The sequence below is a fragment of the Poecilia reticulata genome, linkage group LG17 (assembly GCF_000633615.1).
Source record: "Poecilia reticulata strain Guanapo linkage group LG17, Guppy_female_1.0+MT, whole genome shotgun sequence".
NCBI lineage: Eukaryota > Metazoa > Chordata > Actinopteri > Cyprinodontiformes > Poeciliidae > Poecilia > Poecilia reticulata.
The window spans coordinates 19,463,822-19,479,195 of record NC_024347.1 but is presented as its reverse complement, the minus strand read 5'-3'; positions in this window follow the sequence as shown (position 1 = coordinate 19,479,195).

The window sequence follows — 15,374 nt, the reverse complement described above, 5'->3', positions numbered from 1 at the left end:
TAAGAGTGAACAACTCCAGGGGTTTGGGGGATACATGCAGCTCAAAGTATGACCTGAATGTAAATGGTGGTTGTATTGAATTTACTTAACTATGTARTTATTAAATAAAATGCTAGAACTGAAGCAAATAAACATATTTTTGAATAATTCCAACAAATGCAAAGTCTAAGGAGGTATCATGAACACTGCCTGAAGTGGGACTTGTCACCCTGGAAACTAAAAGCATGAAATAGTTCATTTTGCCCCTGAACGTCCATGCATAATGCAGTATTCATGTTTTTTTTTTCTTTTTTTTTCTTTTTTTTAAGAGGCCACATGGTTTACATTTAATACAGCCTGTTTTAAGAATCTTAGATTTTGATCAAACCCACATGTTGGCAAAAGCTATGAGAGCATTAGGATGTAAGTACTGTTGCTATGGTTAAAGTTGTTCTCCTACTCAAACCAAAAACTGATTTAAAWTGGAACATTTCTGTGGAGCTAGTTTATAGATTTCATGAATAAGGAAAAATGCTGAAAAGTGAATCACTGAGCATAAGATATTGCATTTGCAATTAATTTACATGGAGAGCAAACAGATCATTTTARGCCCATCATTAGCCTGGTTGTGTTTTTCCTAACTCCATTTTATATATTTTAATATGTATAGTTTTAATCTAAACTATAAGTTAAATTATGGCATAACAGCTCAAGGCAAATGATGTTGTTAAGGGAAACGAAAAGCGGAAGACAGAGAAAAGATGAGAAAAGGTTAATTAGATTAGTGATAGAAATGTACCTCTTGACAACACTTGACACTGCATAATATTAAACACTGCCTAGATTCCCTCTGTAATTAGAAAAGGAAATGGACTGCATGGCAGCTCTGTGCTTGGAAATGTCACTGTTAAGCCTTCAACTTGCTTGAGAGTATCTTATAGGGAGTGCTGCTCAAAGATTTAAGTTGGGATGTAGCATTAAATCAGCCTTATCTAAATGTCACTACCTTACTGGTTGTCGATTATGTTTTGATCTCAAGTCTGCTTTTGTCTTCCCCATTTGTCCTCACAGCCCCTTACCCTCTATCGCCGCCGCCCACAGCTTAGTCAGAATCCGTGCAGCCTTTTCTTTTTTATGTGTCTTGATTTCCGTCCTTAATGCTTTTATAACCCTGCCACTGTCTCCAGGCAACTCAAAGGCTGTTGAGCTCGTTAAGTCTCTATCCCCCRAAGAGGCTGAGCGCCTTTAAGATTTTATTCACTTCTAGAACCTGTGAATGTTTCTGCTGAAGATCAGATCATATTCAAACAGCAAGCACTTTGAGAATAATTAGGCCAGTTATAGTGTTAGGCAGTCCGGGCCCTCATTAAACTCCTGTTAATGTGGGTATTTGAAGCAGTTGGTTTTGACACAGCTGGGCTTTCAAAATGTATAAACTGAGACTAATAATTTATATTAATAAATGTAAAGTGATGCAACTGTTACTTTCAGGTTTTCAGGCAAATGTACCTCAGTGGGTAAAGAAGTACTCTTGCAATCAGAAAGTTGTAGGTTYAATTCCAGCCTCCTCTTGTCTCAATCTACTTTTATGCAAGGCACTTAATTCAAAGTTGCCAATAAGAGTGCGAATGGGTGACCTGGACTCTCAAGTAAAGCACTTTAAGTGGTCAGTATAAACCAGGTTTAGAGTCATAAACCAGGTCGATGGAATACATTTACACATTGCATTTCTAATCAGTTACAATAAATAATTTCAATTAAAATTATTTATTGTAATTAAATTACGATTTATGTCCTAATTATGAAATCAATGATAAGAAAGTCATTGCTTAATTAAACAATTAAATCCACAACGTCTTCATGATAACATTAAGATTTTATTATTTTAATAATAATCTAAGGGAATATTTATAGGTATTTAATAAGTGTAACTTTTAAAATCAAAGATGAATGACATCTTTTCTTCTATTGCGACGTGGTAATTATGCCATTTTCAATGAACAAATGGCACAGATTTCAGTTCACAATCTAGATACCATCTGCAAATAATACAAATAATAATCTGAGTTGAACAATCATATTAGCAGGTGGTGCTACAAGCAATTAACACTATTATTGAACGAAACAGCTGGAACACACACATACACACTCACACAAAGAGGGAGAAAGGGGAAGAGAAAAAAGACGAAAAAAAGAGAAGCAATGTTCTGGTCACTTTATCATGATTTTTTTTTAGCACTGTAGACCTCTAATTATTAACAAATGTTTTACAGCAGGACAGTTTGACAACWTACAGAGGAATAACAAGAGATGAATTAATTAATTAAACATATGTGCCAGCAAAAAATATATATAGGGAAAGAGCAGAGGAAGTAATCAATATGACACTGGGAAGTGATTCATAGTAAGAGGAAGAAAACAGTGCACACTGCAACAGAACTAAATGGGATCCTGGTTCTGAAAAACTACAGAAAATGGAAATAACCAGCATTCCAAAATTGTATAAATGTTTCAATGAGATGACCGACGATGACCTGTTGCCGAAACACATTCATTCATTTGCCCACTTTTATATACAGTGGATTTCTGAGTCAAAATAAAACATAAATYTTCTATGAAGGAAAGTACCAGTCAAATGTGGGATGAGCTTTCATTAAGTCATTTTCATCGGGGCTGGAGCTGGTCCCAGCTCACTGAGCGGGCGCTGGAACTGCTAATCCATYCAACAGAGGAGATAAAACCAGTCCGCTCCCTCACTYCGAATATCAACTTATAACCAGCAGTATATCTAAGATACRTTTTTTAATGGGAGAGCAATGGAGCAGCCACAGTAAAGCCACATAAAGACATGAGAAAGAAAAACCTTCCAAACTGCAGCAGGAAATCTGTTCACAGCCAATATTCAACATTCCAACCAATAACGTGGATAAGACAACACTGTCAGTGCTACTTCTCCACCATGATGCTTTGGATGAGCATTTATTTATAAACACTATTTAAAAAATTAAGATACCATTGTGCATTTATAGCCATGCATTACAGCTGCCAACCATAGACTGACTGTCTGTTTCTGCCACCCAGTTTAAATTATCGAAGCAACTACCAGTGTGAACCGGAGCCTCAACCAAAAGAACAGTTGCTATTACACTCTTTTTTTTTTTTTTTTTTTAATTCACACTGACATGAGGCAAGTCATGATTGATCTGTTAGGGGATGATTGCTAAACCAAAAATATCCACGTCAAACACCATGAATGTGGTGTTAATAAAATAAGCGACAATAACAACTTGTGAGATCTGCAGGGGATTTCTCTACAGACAGTCATCGGAAATAAGTGTGAGGAAAAAAAAAAAAGTAAAATCTAAATAAAACTATGAAATAAAGTTTACATCCTTGACACAGAAATGTATAATGTTTGTTTTTAATTTCACAATTATAAATTTGTAAAATGTACAATTTTATTCTACAACCCTAAAATTAAACTCTACAAAGAAAACAATACATCAGTGCTAGAAATTGCATAATGCAGATAAGCAAGAATGGTGCATGTGTTCAAAAGGAAGTTAAAAAGTATATATTTTTTTCAGATTTCAGAGGCTTGAATGGGATTTGTTCTACATTCACTTATCTATCAGAAAAAACTAAAGGTTTGACTAAGTCACATTTAAAGCAGACAATAAAATCTTCTTTGACAAGCTTTGTAAGTTGCAAACAGCTGTCATTGTCAAAATAGCAATTATATAATACATTGGTGTTTAAAAATATATCTTACAGCTCAAAAACTCTTTGTAATAAAAGATTTCTTCATGACTGCAGGATTTTGCTGGGTATATGACATGTTTGATAAGTCAAAAATCTTRAATACTAAAAATATTTTTTTTTTCCAAAAGATCTATTTTTTCCTAAGAAAATGTTCCTCAGGCTTTGAATAGGTAAGCCAACTTCTATTTTGATGTGGAATGGCTAATGTGCAGCATTCATAACCATGGACAGTTTCTGTGACAATCTTGTCAGCAAAGGTTTTTTGCTTCTGCTGCCAGGAAGAAATTAAATGTTGTGCTAAAACCAGGCTTGGGTTGAAATGCTGGAGCCAGGAAAGTGTTCAATTTTAACATTAAAAAAAATCTCTTTCAAATAGATACTATGGATCACAAGATTGACCACATCTTAAATAATTTAAAGTTTGATAATGTGTGACTAGTTTTACCATCAGTTTTGTACAATTCACTTCAATAATAGAAGATATGCTTCCTCCAGTGACAAAATCAATAAATGTTTTTTTTGTTTCTTTCTTTCATTTATTTTAACATGTATGACAAATTTCCAATGAATAAATTGGCCATGTCAGATTGTTTGCAAAAGTCACAAAAGAAAATCTGCATACACAATGATGTTGGTTTTGCATGCTAAATTGAATTTCCTTCAAACTTAGAGAGAAAGGAAAACAACAAACATGCTCCAATGTATAATGTGTACATTTCTATGCATAATATCTGTCCTCAAACCTCAGACTGTCTGATGCTTTCTCTCCTTTTTTTTTCTTTCAGACTGAAGCAAAATGAAACAATTGCTGTCACAGCCATTCCTTTAATCTCCCAGAGTGRCATCAGGGACAACAACAAAGTACAGTGTATTGCAGAGGCACAGTATGTTTTCACAGTATGTTTTCCACAACTTTACCTGTTCTGTGAGTGTACTGCACTTCAGACACACTGTCAGACACCACAGCAACGATGTATGAGTGGTTTCAATTGCTTACAACAATCAGACTGGACATCAGACTATTGTCTTCTGAGAACTCTGACAGTCGATGTCAATTGTAGATCAACGAAATCACTAATGYAGTTGCACTGGGTCAAAATAAATATGCTATTTCATATAATGTGTTGATCATGTGAAATAGTCTGAAAATTGCAAAGCATTTTTCAAGGTACAGCTTTACAATTTATGTCCTTTTCTTTAGTTTTTCTCATGATCACACAATAATTTAGCTTTCTTTGCGAGTTGTGGTGCTTATTTTGGCTGTTATGCTTCTAAAAACGTTCTAGGTTGTTTTTAGCTTCTGGGCTCATTGCGATGGAAGCACAAAGTATTAAGTTTAAATAAAATATTAAGTTTACCCAAATGAAGGCAAATTCCTAAATCCCCCTTGCCAATCTTTGAAAGATGAAAAGACTGCCAAAATTATATTATCCTATTTAAGCTAGAAAATTTKATATTTGTTCATGCTTTTATCAGTATTTGTTCTGCAAGAGATTTCTTACATGCAAGAACGSAGTWGTGGTTTAACGATCCAAAATTGCATAAATCACACACACATTGTACTACGGTTTTGTGCACAGGCGTGCCCAGAACGTCTTCTAATATTTTCACTTATAACAAATTCACCTCAGTTAAGCTCCYGTCCAACCSGTGYTTTAGCGAGCACATCAGAATGGCTGACTCTGGCTGCCCAGTCTCATTGGCGTTTCAGAATTACCAGCAAGTAATGCTAATGCACAGGGTGAAAGCATGGAGATATATAATAACATTGTCATTGAAACTGAGATCACATGCAATCACTGTAGCTACATCACCAGGGGACTGTTGGCGAGCGTCTTCTGCGGCAGTGCAATTCAGTTTGATTACTTTCTACTCGAAGAAAGAAAATTCAGATTCCATTTGTGTCTCCGAACCTGAAGATGAAATGAATCTATATGGATGAAACKGAATATTTAGGCAATGACGAATGTTATGATTGCTAAATCTAATTAGATAATAAAATCTAAACTGCAAGATTGTCCCTGTGATTGTTATCTGTAAAGCTTCCACATTTTATCACCAACCCCTGCATCACACAACCCTCGTGTAGAATCCCGATGTGGTTTTTGGCTGTTAGGCTTCGCTGTGTCAAACATATTTCTTTATAAGAAGCTGTCTGTCCCCCACACCTTTCCCAGGGCTGTGCAGTCTGTCACCCAAACGGAGCGTGTCCATCTGTCCTTTCCCATTTACGCTATGTTGTTCTCACCACTGCGGAGCCCCGTCAACGTAACGCAGAGACGGTTGACAGCTGTTTGTTGATTCGATGCCACGGYTTATTTCCTCTGCCTGTTTGTTTGGATGTCAGCATTCAGTAACGTCAGCAGGTGAGCTGGTGTGTTTCTGTTTTGAGACCCACTCCTGACATGAGGACATAGATACAAACACAGCTGGTCTTCATTTCAGACAGGTGTGACCAACTTAAGTCAAGCAGGGGAGTGTAAAAAGCTTTCAGAACTCTCTTGTGTGGTAATCAAAACAAACTTTATCATGCGTCTGTATACTCCATGTGTCACTAAGGCAGTGGATCTCAAAAGTTCTTAACCGACTGCCACTCACTGACGGCATGAGGGTCTGCAGTRGCACATCAATAAATATATCATTTTCCAGGCACCGCAACAGTGATAAATGGTTTGAAAACAAGAGTGCAGGGCTTTTTTTAATTTTAGTGAATTATGACAAAAACCAAGAAAAAAAAACAATATCCAATATGRTTGCCAAGTATAATATGATTAGTGACTGTTGCAGTGCATTTTTAAGGATTTGTAACACATTAAATGTTTTTGCAACCTTCTTTGCAGAATATTTTGCTAAAAAGTTTGAAAGTAAAAAAAAAATGCAAGAAATTGTATATAACATATAAATTTATATATTTATACAAATCCATCCATTCCTTATCATGTGCTGGTGCCAACAGGCAAGAGGCATGGTACACCCTGGAGAGGTCACCAGTCCACCACAGGGCAAAAGAGACAAACAGGACAAACAATCATGCACACACCTAAAGAGAATTTAGAGAGATCAATTAACCTGACATGTCATGTTTTTGGACTGTAGGAAAAAACCAGAGTACCTGGAGAGAGCCCATGCATGCACAGGGAGAACATGAAACCCCAGGACGGGATTATAATTTATATGGTTCATAATAATACCCCCAATTATCTTGTGTCAGTATTCTTAAACAGCAGAAAGATTTTCAGTTCATGCTTGTTGATTTTGTCAGTTTTTCTACCAAAATTAGCATTAAGTTCCATGCCATTTATGAACTGTACGTCGTGCCCTTTTGACATCTGCTCTCAGAGCAGCTAAGAAGATCTCATGTTTGTTGACTTTTAGGATGGTATTAAAAGAGATGATTTAAAACCTGCCTAAGTCTCACCAGACTAATCAAGCCCTGACAGGTGTCAGGAGTGTTCAGACCTCATTAGTCACCAAGGCATTTCAGATCTACATGAAGAGTTTATTGTGAAAAACTCTTATACTTTAAATTAAATACATGTTTGTCTGAGATTTAAGAAAAGGTTGGAGCCTGAATTTAAGATGTTCAATGAAAGCATCTGTAGCACACTGTTCATTTTATTTACCACAAATTCTCACATATGCACACAAATAGCTATTTTAACCAGACAGCGAGTCACACTATAAATCATGCATGAGTGTGAAGCATGCAAACAGGATTGCGAGGTTCAATATCTGACTAAATGGTAGGAAAGGCAGAAAGTGATCTAAACCACTTTAAATGTGATCTGATGTTTGAATCCAAACAGGCTCATTCTAACATAAACACTATTTGGGAACATTTACTCACCACAGTGACTCCAGTTTAATCAGACAGGTGTCATAACCAAACGCATACGCACAATAGACACCTTGTTGCCAGGAGAGGTGACAAGAGAACGAAAAGATTTGTTCAAGATGACAGATTCCCAGCACACAGCAGCTCTGTAGTACTGTGATGTGCAGAGGAGCATGCGTCTTAAATCAAACAACTAGTCAAATTTCAAAAATGGATGGACCGCAGCAGCAAAACATTACGGCTTTCCACACTGTCAACTCAAAATCAATGAGAAAAGCTCCATAGCAGGGGGTGTCATCAACACAGCGCAGCAAGGACCTGTGGCAGATGGATAANGCACATCAATAAATATATCATTTTCCAGGCACCGCAACAGTGATAAATGGTTTGAAAACAAGAGTGCAGGGCTTTTTTTAATTTTAGTGAATTATGACAAAAACCAAGAAAAAAAAACAATATCCAATATGRTTGCCAAGTATAATATGATTAGTGACTGTTGCAGTGCATTTTTAAGGATTTGTAACACATTAAATGTTTTTGCAACCTTCTTTGCAGAATATTTTGCTAAAAAGTTTGAAAGTAAAAAAAAAATGCAAGAAATTGTATATAACATATAAATTTATATATTTATACAAATCCATCCATTCCTTATCATGTGCTGGTGCCAACAGGCAAGAGGCATGGTACACCCTGGAGAGGTCACCAGTCCACCACAGGGCAAAAGAGACAAACAGGACAAACAATCATGCACACACCTAAAGAGAATTTAGAGAGATCAATTAACCTGACATGTCATGTTTTTGGACTGTAGGAAAAAACCAGAGTACCTGGAGAGAGCCCATGCATGCACAGGGAGAACATGAAACCCCAGGACGGGATTATAATTTATATGGTTCATAATAATACCCCCAATTATCTTGTGTCAGTATTCTTAAACAGCAGAAAGATTTTCAGTTCATGCTTGTTGATTTTGTCAGTTTTTCTACCAAAATTAGCATTAAGTTCCATGCCATTTATGAACTGTACGTCGTGCCCTTTTGACATCTGCTCTCAGAGCAGCTAAGAAGATCTCATGTTTGTTGACTTTTAGGATGGTATTAAAAGAGATGATTTAAAACCTGCCTAAGTCTCACCAGACTAATCAAGCCCTGACAGGTGTCAGGAGTGTTCAGACCTCATTAGTCACCAAGGCATTTCAGATCTACATGAAGAGTTTATTGTGAAAAACTCTTATACTTTAAATTAAATACATGTTTGTCTGAGATTTAAGAAAAGGTTGGAGCCTGAATTTAAGATGTTCAATGAAAGCATCTGTAGCACACTGTTCATTTTATTTACCACAAATTCTCACATATGCACACAAATAGCTATTTTAACCAGACAGCGAGTCACACTATAAATCATGCATGAGTGTGAAGCATGCAAACAGGATTGCGAGGTTCAATATCTGACTAAATGGTAGGAAAGGCAGAAAGTGATCTAAACCACTTTAAATGTGATCTRATGTTTGAATCCAAACAGGCTCATTCTAACATAAACACTATTTGGGAACATTTACTCACCACAGTGACTCCAGTTTAATCAGACAGGTGTCATAACCAAACGCATACGCACAATAGACACCTTGTTGCCAGGAGAGGTGACAAGAGAACGAAAAGATTTGTTCAAGATGACAGATTCCCAGCACACAGCAGCTCTGTAGTACTGTGATGTGCAGAGGAGCATGCGTCTTAAATCAAACAACTAGTCAAATTTCAAAAATGGATGGACCGCAGCAGCAAAACATTACGGCTTTCCACACTGTCAACTCAAAATCAATGAGAAAAGCTCCATAGCAGGGGGTGTCATCAACACAGCGCAGCAAGGACCTGTGGCAGATGGATAAAGGTTTGTGTTGCAGCGGTCATGGCAGGGGGACAGTTTAGCATAAATTGCATGAATCTGTCCTGTGTGTGTGCGTGTGTGTGTGTGTGTGTGTGTGTGTGTGTGTGCGTGCGCGTGCGTGTGCGTGTGCGTGTGTGTGTGTGTGTGTGTGTGCGTGCGTGTGCGTGTGTGTGTGTCCTAAAGTATATAGGGTGCTTAGTTGGAATATTTCCTTATTACCAGCTGAGCATTATGACACAGCAGACTAGAATATTCATATCACAAATTTATAAAACATACATTTCTTGAAATAAATGCTTTCAGGTAGACTAGCTATCATATCCTCTTAATATATTTCTTGAAACATCAAAGAGCAAAACCTCCCCAAATTCTTCCAAATAAATCACTGAGGTAAAGTCAAAGATAAAGCAAATGAAGTGTACAGACCAGCCCAGTGTGCGTTTTTTATGCGGMAACATAAAAACACATTCTGGGTGAAATGACAATAACAGGTCCTGAAGGATCTGCACAGCACTCCTGCAAAGYATCCGTTTTATTTTCCTCCTTTTAATCCAGCTTCATAAAGCAGCTTTTATGTAACAGGAGGGTACTTTACTCGAGGGCTGTTGAGGTTGTTGAACTTATAAATTAAAATATTTTTTGGAGTCAGGCAGAACTCTCTGACACCAAGTGTACATTAAGTCTTAAACACTTAAACACATTTACTGAATTGCATTTGTACTTGACACAATTGGCACAATTGTACAAGTTGAATAAAAAGGTGTTTTAAGGTGAATTTTTGGTCTATATAATCGTGTATATATTTTTTACAGCAATGGTTTTGCATGATGATGTAGCAAAAAATGACATTATTTTCCATCCATAAAAACACTAGATTCACAACATTATTTTTATAGGCATATTTAAAGTTTCCAAACCCTTTCAGTCACCATCATGATATAACAGTCCACYGGTCAGGTTCAGCTTTAAACTTATGGCCGTTTTAGAAAGTTCCAAAATTACCAAATAAACACAATGGTAAAACATGATTACAAAATTAACAAAGTTAGGCAAAAGTAAATCTTTCCCTATCTTTTTTTTTTTGTATTGAACCAATCCTTACGATTGGTGTATTGGAAATGTATAGAGAACTTCCTTTGTCAATATCTACTGTTTACTGTTCACTTCATCTCCAAATGTCTCAACAGGCTTAGCAGATACAAAATTATTTCAGGATAACAAAGCTCATGTAAAAAACAAGGAGTCTCACTTTAACATATATTAAAGACGTGTCTGTGTCTGGTACATGTTTARTTAAAACAATGTTTCACACAGAACTCTTGTTGACATTYCCAGTAACATATCATTAACCCATTTCTTAGAAGGAAATTTTGACAAGCATAACTATTCTTTATTAAACTGCATGTCAGCTCATGCAATTTATTATTAAATGCACTGAGCATTAATATCCCAGTGCTCACTGCTACACAAACTCACAAATATCAGCCATCTTGAGTTTTTGCTCAGCTTACTTATAAAGACATKTTTTGAGTTTTTGTTAAAGCTGATTTTCTGATTACCCTAGACTGAATTATTCCCTGTATTGTAAGGAGGGAAGTRAGCATAAAATAAAAAAAAATKYAAAAAAGTAACTGAATATTTTAAACAAACCCTTCGCATTTTGACAAAGGCTTGGGAAGATTAAAGTAAGCAGGGGTTGTCTCCTCTTATCAGCACAGCCAGTTAGTCTTACACCTTGATGTGTCTGTGCCTCATGCGAGACACAAAGTAGAACCCCTCCCTGAAGCTGCGTATCTGATTCGTTGGGACAGGCATCCGCTGAGTTCAGAGGAAAATTCCATCTATCAAGCGGTGAAGATGTAAAAATGTCTGCTTTCCTTTAATGATGCGTTGTTAGCGCAGCCTGTCGCTTCATTCATTTCACCATGCAGAGGAAGAAATTACATTCAGCAAGAACAACAAACCCGTGGGCTCCAAATGACTTCAGCTAAGTCGCTAATTTGATTTAAAGAGAGAAGACAATAAAACGCTTTTGGAATGTGTGTTGCTTCATAGTACCGCATAACGAGCAACACAGGCTACATCATTACAACTACCATTTACTAATGGTAGCTTAAGAAGCCTTTGAAGGGTAAATGCTTTTTTGGCCGTGCTGTAATTCTACCGTAGCCTGCTTACAACTTTTGCTTAGTTTATTCCATTTTCAAGAACTAAATTAGGTTGAAATGTTCATGCAGTCGAGGATGGATTTCCCACCATGTTTCGCTTCTCTTATGCAGCGCTGTCGATCCTATCCTGATCTCATGCCCTGCTCCATTAGAGCTCAGCTGAAGTCTGCTCTGGCCTTTGCCATTTTGTCTGTAGGCTTTGCATTTTGATGAGTCTGCATAAAAACTTCTCTTCCCCTCATGCTGTTTTTTCTTATTCTTTTTGCACTTGTTGTTCATTGTGAAGCTTCCTCGGGTCTTGCGTTTTATTAATTGTATGTCCAAGTATAACTAGGAAGTGAATGTGATTCGCTTTTTTCACAGACTCATTGTTACCAAGAAATAGGGCTTGAGAACTGAGAATTGTACTATAAGACTGAGAATTGTACTATAAGACAGACTAACAAGAATGAATGTGGAAAAACTCATTGATTTTTGTTTTCAAATGCTAGGATTTTTTTCAACATACCTTTGGCAAGTCCATCAAAATAAGTATTGTCACAGAAGAAGCACATTGCTGTCATTGTCCAATGACTTCTCTTCAATCTCAAATAATKGTTAACTGAATCTTTAATACAAGAAACAAAATTTAAATAGTAAGAATGGAATAGAACTAACTCAATCCCTATCTGTCTTATAAGACAAACCATATTAAGCGTTTTAACAAATAGCCTGAGCTACAGTGAGCCAGAGTAAGGACATTAGACCTGGGATGATGTGATCCATTTTTCTAGATTTAGTGAGAAAACCAGGTCTTCCTAAAAACACATTTGACTAAGGACAGACTTATCTTTAGTCAAAATGAATTTGACTAAAGATAAACATATTCATGAGGTTTAATCGAGTATGCAAAAAAGTTTGAACACAATTTGATTAAAAGCTGTTAATTCGACACTATTCAGTAAACTACATACGACTTAGAAGGTTCTGTTGTCTGCACACAGAGTCAAAGACAGTTTAATAACATTAGGAAACCATGCTAAAAAATATACTTTCAAAACTTTTAACAAGTCTAATCAGTAAATATACTCCATGGTTTGCTACACATTATAATATGATGAGTGAGATGAAGTGTAGTGAGTAAATGGGAGAATGTCAAAATGTTCATTTTAATAAACTAGCATAACAACAATGGAAGTTCAAATGTAAACTAAGTTTTGCATTTCTCACTCATTACATTGTTTTAATCAAATGGGATATGAAACCCTCAATTATATTACTAAAAGCCCCAGAAAAATGGGGTTATTAGTTTTTTTTCCCCAAAACTTGTCAAAAGCATATAGCTACTTTTTCATTGTAGTGACAGCACCGTCGTGTTGACTTGCCTCAAGAGCTGGATGTATCGTTGCGGCCCAAATTACAAGTGGATGAGATCTGTAGGCAATTTCCTGTGATTTTTCACTGCTAATGAAATTGTCAGGAACTTTCTTTTAATATATGTGGCTGCAGCAGACAAATCAGTAACACTTTATTTGAAGGGGGGTGAATAAGACTGACATGACACTGTCATAAACATGACATAACACTTGTCATGAACATGAATAAGCCTTCATGAATATTTATGACTGTTGTCATAATTAACCAAGAAATCATTACTGATGTAAATTTGTTCTAAAAGTATTACTGATTGCACTTTAAAAATTAGGTAACTTTATGTTATTAAAGGTAAAGTTTAAACAGTAATGATTTATTGGTTAATGTCAAGTTGTCATAATAAAGACATTTTGATTAACTTTGTCAACTTTGTATTAAAAGTGTCATAATTTACCGAATGCCGCTTTATGACAACAGTCATAAATATTCATGAAGGCTTATTCATGTTCATGACAAGTGTTATGTCATGTTTATGAAAGTGTCATGTCAGTCTTATTCACCCTCCTTCAAATAAAGTGTTACCGACAAATCTACATTGTCACAGCAGGTACTTTGCTTAGATCTTGTGTTTCCAGTGCTCTAAATCAAGTAATATGTGCAAGGGTAGGCCAATTAAGACTCAGAAGACCTCTCAAGTGCGGCCAAGAGGATTGCTTTGATTTCACTTCTCTTGCAGGTTTTCTTTTATGTTTCATCAACACTGCTGTAAAGAATTTACTCAAACAGTTGATTTTTTCCCCTCTTTTCAATCACAAACTGGAGCAAACTGAAGCCCTCAACCATTAAAAAAAAAAAAAAAAATCAGAAATAAGACAAACGTTTCTCCCAGGATCTTAGAACACTTTTTTAGACACAATATTTTATCACCGTTTTCAGAGTGGTGTGGATAACCTTTAAAGATTTTCTAAAAAATTAAGTTATTGAACATCTTTAATTTTTTATTTGTATTACTGACAGAAGATTAACACAAAACAGAAATATTTTTTTTTTTGTATTTCCAGTTGTTTTTAGCATGCTGAAGTTGTTTGACTTTGTAAAATGTAGTCAAAGGGAAGTAAAACCACAGAGACTGTAGCAACAATAAAATTACATCTTCTTGTGCCAACATGTAGCCAGTGGCCACGTATAAATCTTGAAATTTTCACACTGGAGTTGCAAAGGAGGCACAAGAGATTCYGGCAGTCAAATGCTGGTGAAGTAAAGATTCACTATATTTAWATCAAGTAAAACAAAAATCCACTAAAGCAATTTGAAATGATTTATTGTATTCTTCTCAATTGACAAATACAATTCTACAAARATCTACACAAATCTATTGCTTTGACATTTGCTCTACATGCTAAGGATAGTCACTGTTCTCCACAACTTGCCAAAGCTCTTATCATTRAAAGGCTCTTTTCTTTGCTGTAGTCTTGCAAAGTATGTCTAAAGGGTTTATTAAGGTCAGCTGCTTTGGTAAGGTCCTATGAAATTTAAGTCAATCTAAGAAGTGAGCCTCTTGCAGCTCTTTGTGAATTACTCTAATTTAGGATTTCTCACAGCACTCTCATTAATACAGACAACCTGTCCAGAAGGTTTCTACATGCAGCATAGTGGCAGGCCTGTCATCTTATTGTGAACAATAAAACGATTGRATTTCCTCAATCATCTTAAATCCACTTATGGCAAACATGTGAGCCTGACAAGAATTGTTACAGTCTTTTGAGGAAAATGAAAAAAAAATAAAATAAATTCAACATTTGGAACAATCTTCACAGAGTCAACAATGACAAGATCTTTACAGGGGGCACTGCAGTGATGCAGGGCCATTACACATTTTCTAGGGATTTAGGATTATAGACAACTGTATATTTTTGGTGAAGTGATATTTAATTTGAAGCTATAAGAGGCTTTTGGACACAAACAGAGGATTAGTTTTTACAAGTGTGATTTTAAGGGCATTAGAGTTGGGCGGGGGGGCAACTGGTGGGGCTAAGGCTCTACAGCACTTTTTGCTATACTAAGATACAGCAATATGAAGTAATGTAATGCGGAMCTGTTAAGTTATTTAGGGGTTACATARGGGGCTGTTCTAAATTAAACTAAGCCTTTATGTTATTATTGCCATATATAGCAAGACCGTTATTGATTTTCAAATACCTACTGTAAATGCTAACATCTTCCTTATAATGATGTTTCTAATAGATTTACTTACAATGTTTTTATTCATATATTTGTTTTAACAGGAATAATAGACTTATAACCCACATGCTAAATTGAGTTGAACAATGTGTAAAAATKTATGTTAAACTAAGGCAAAGCAGTATGATGTAAACATACCGATTTTATTTGTA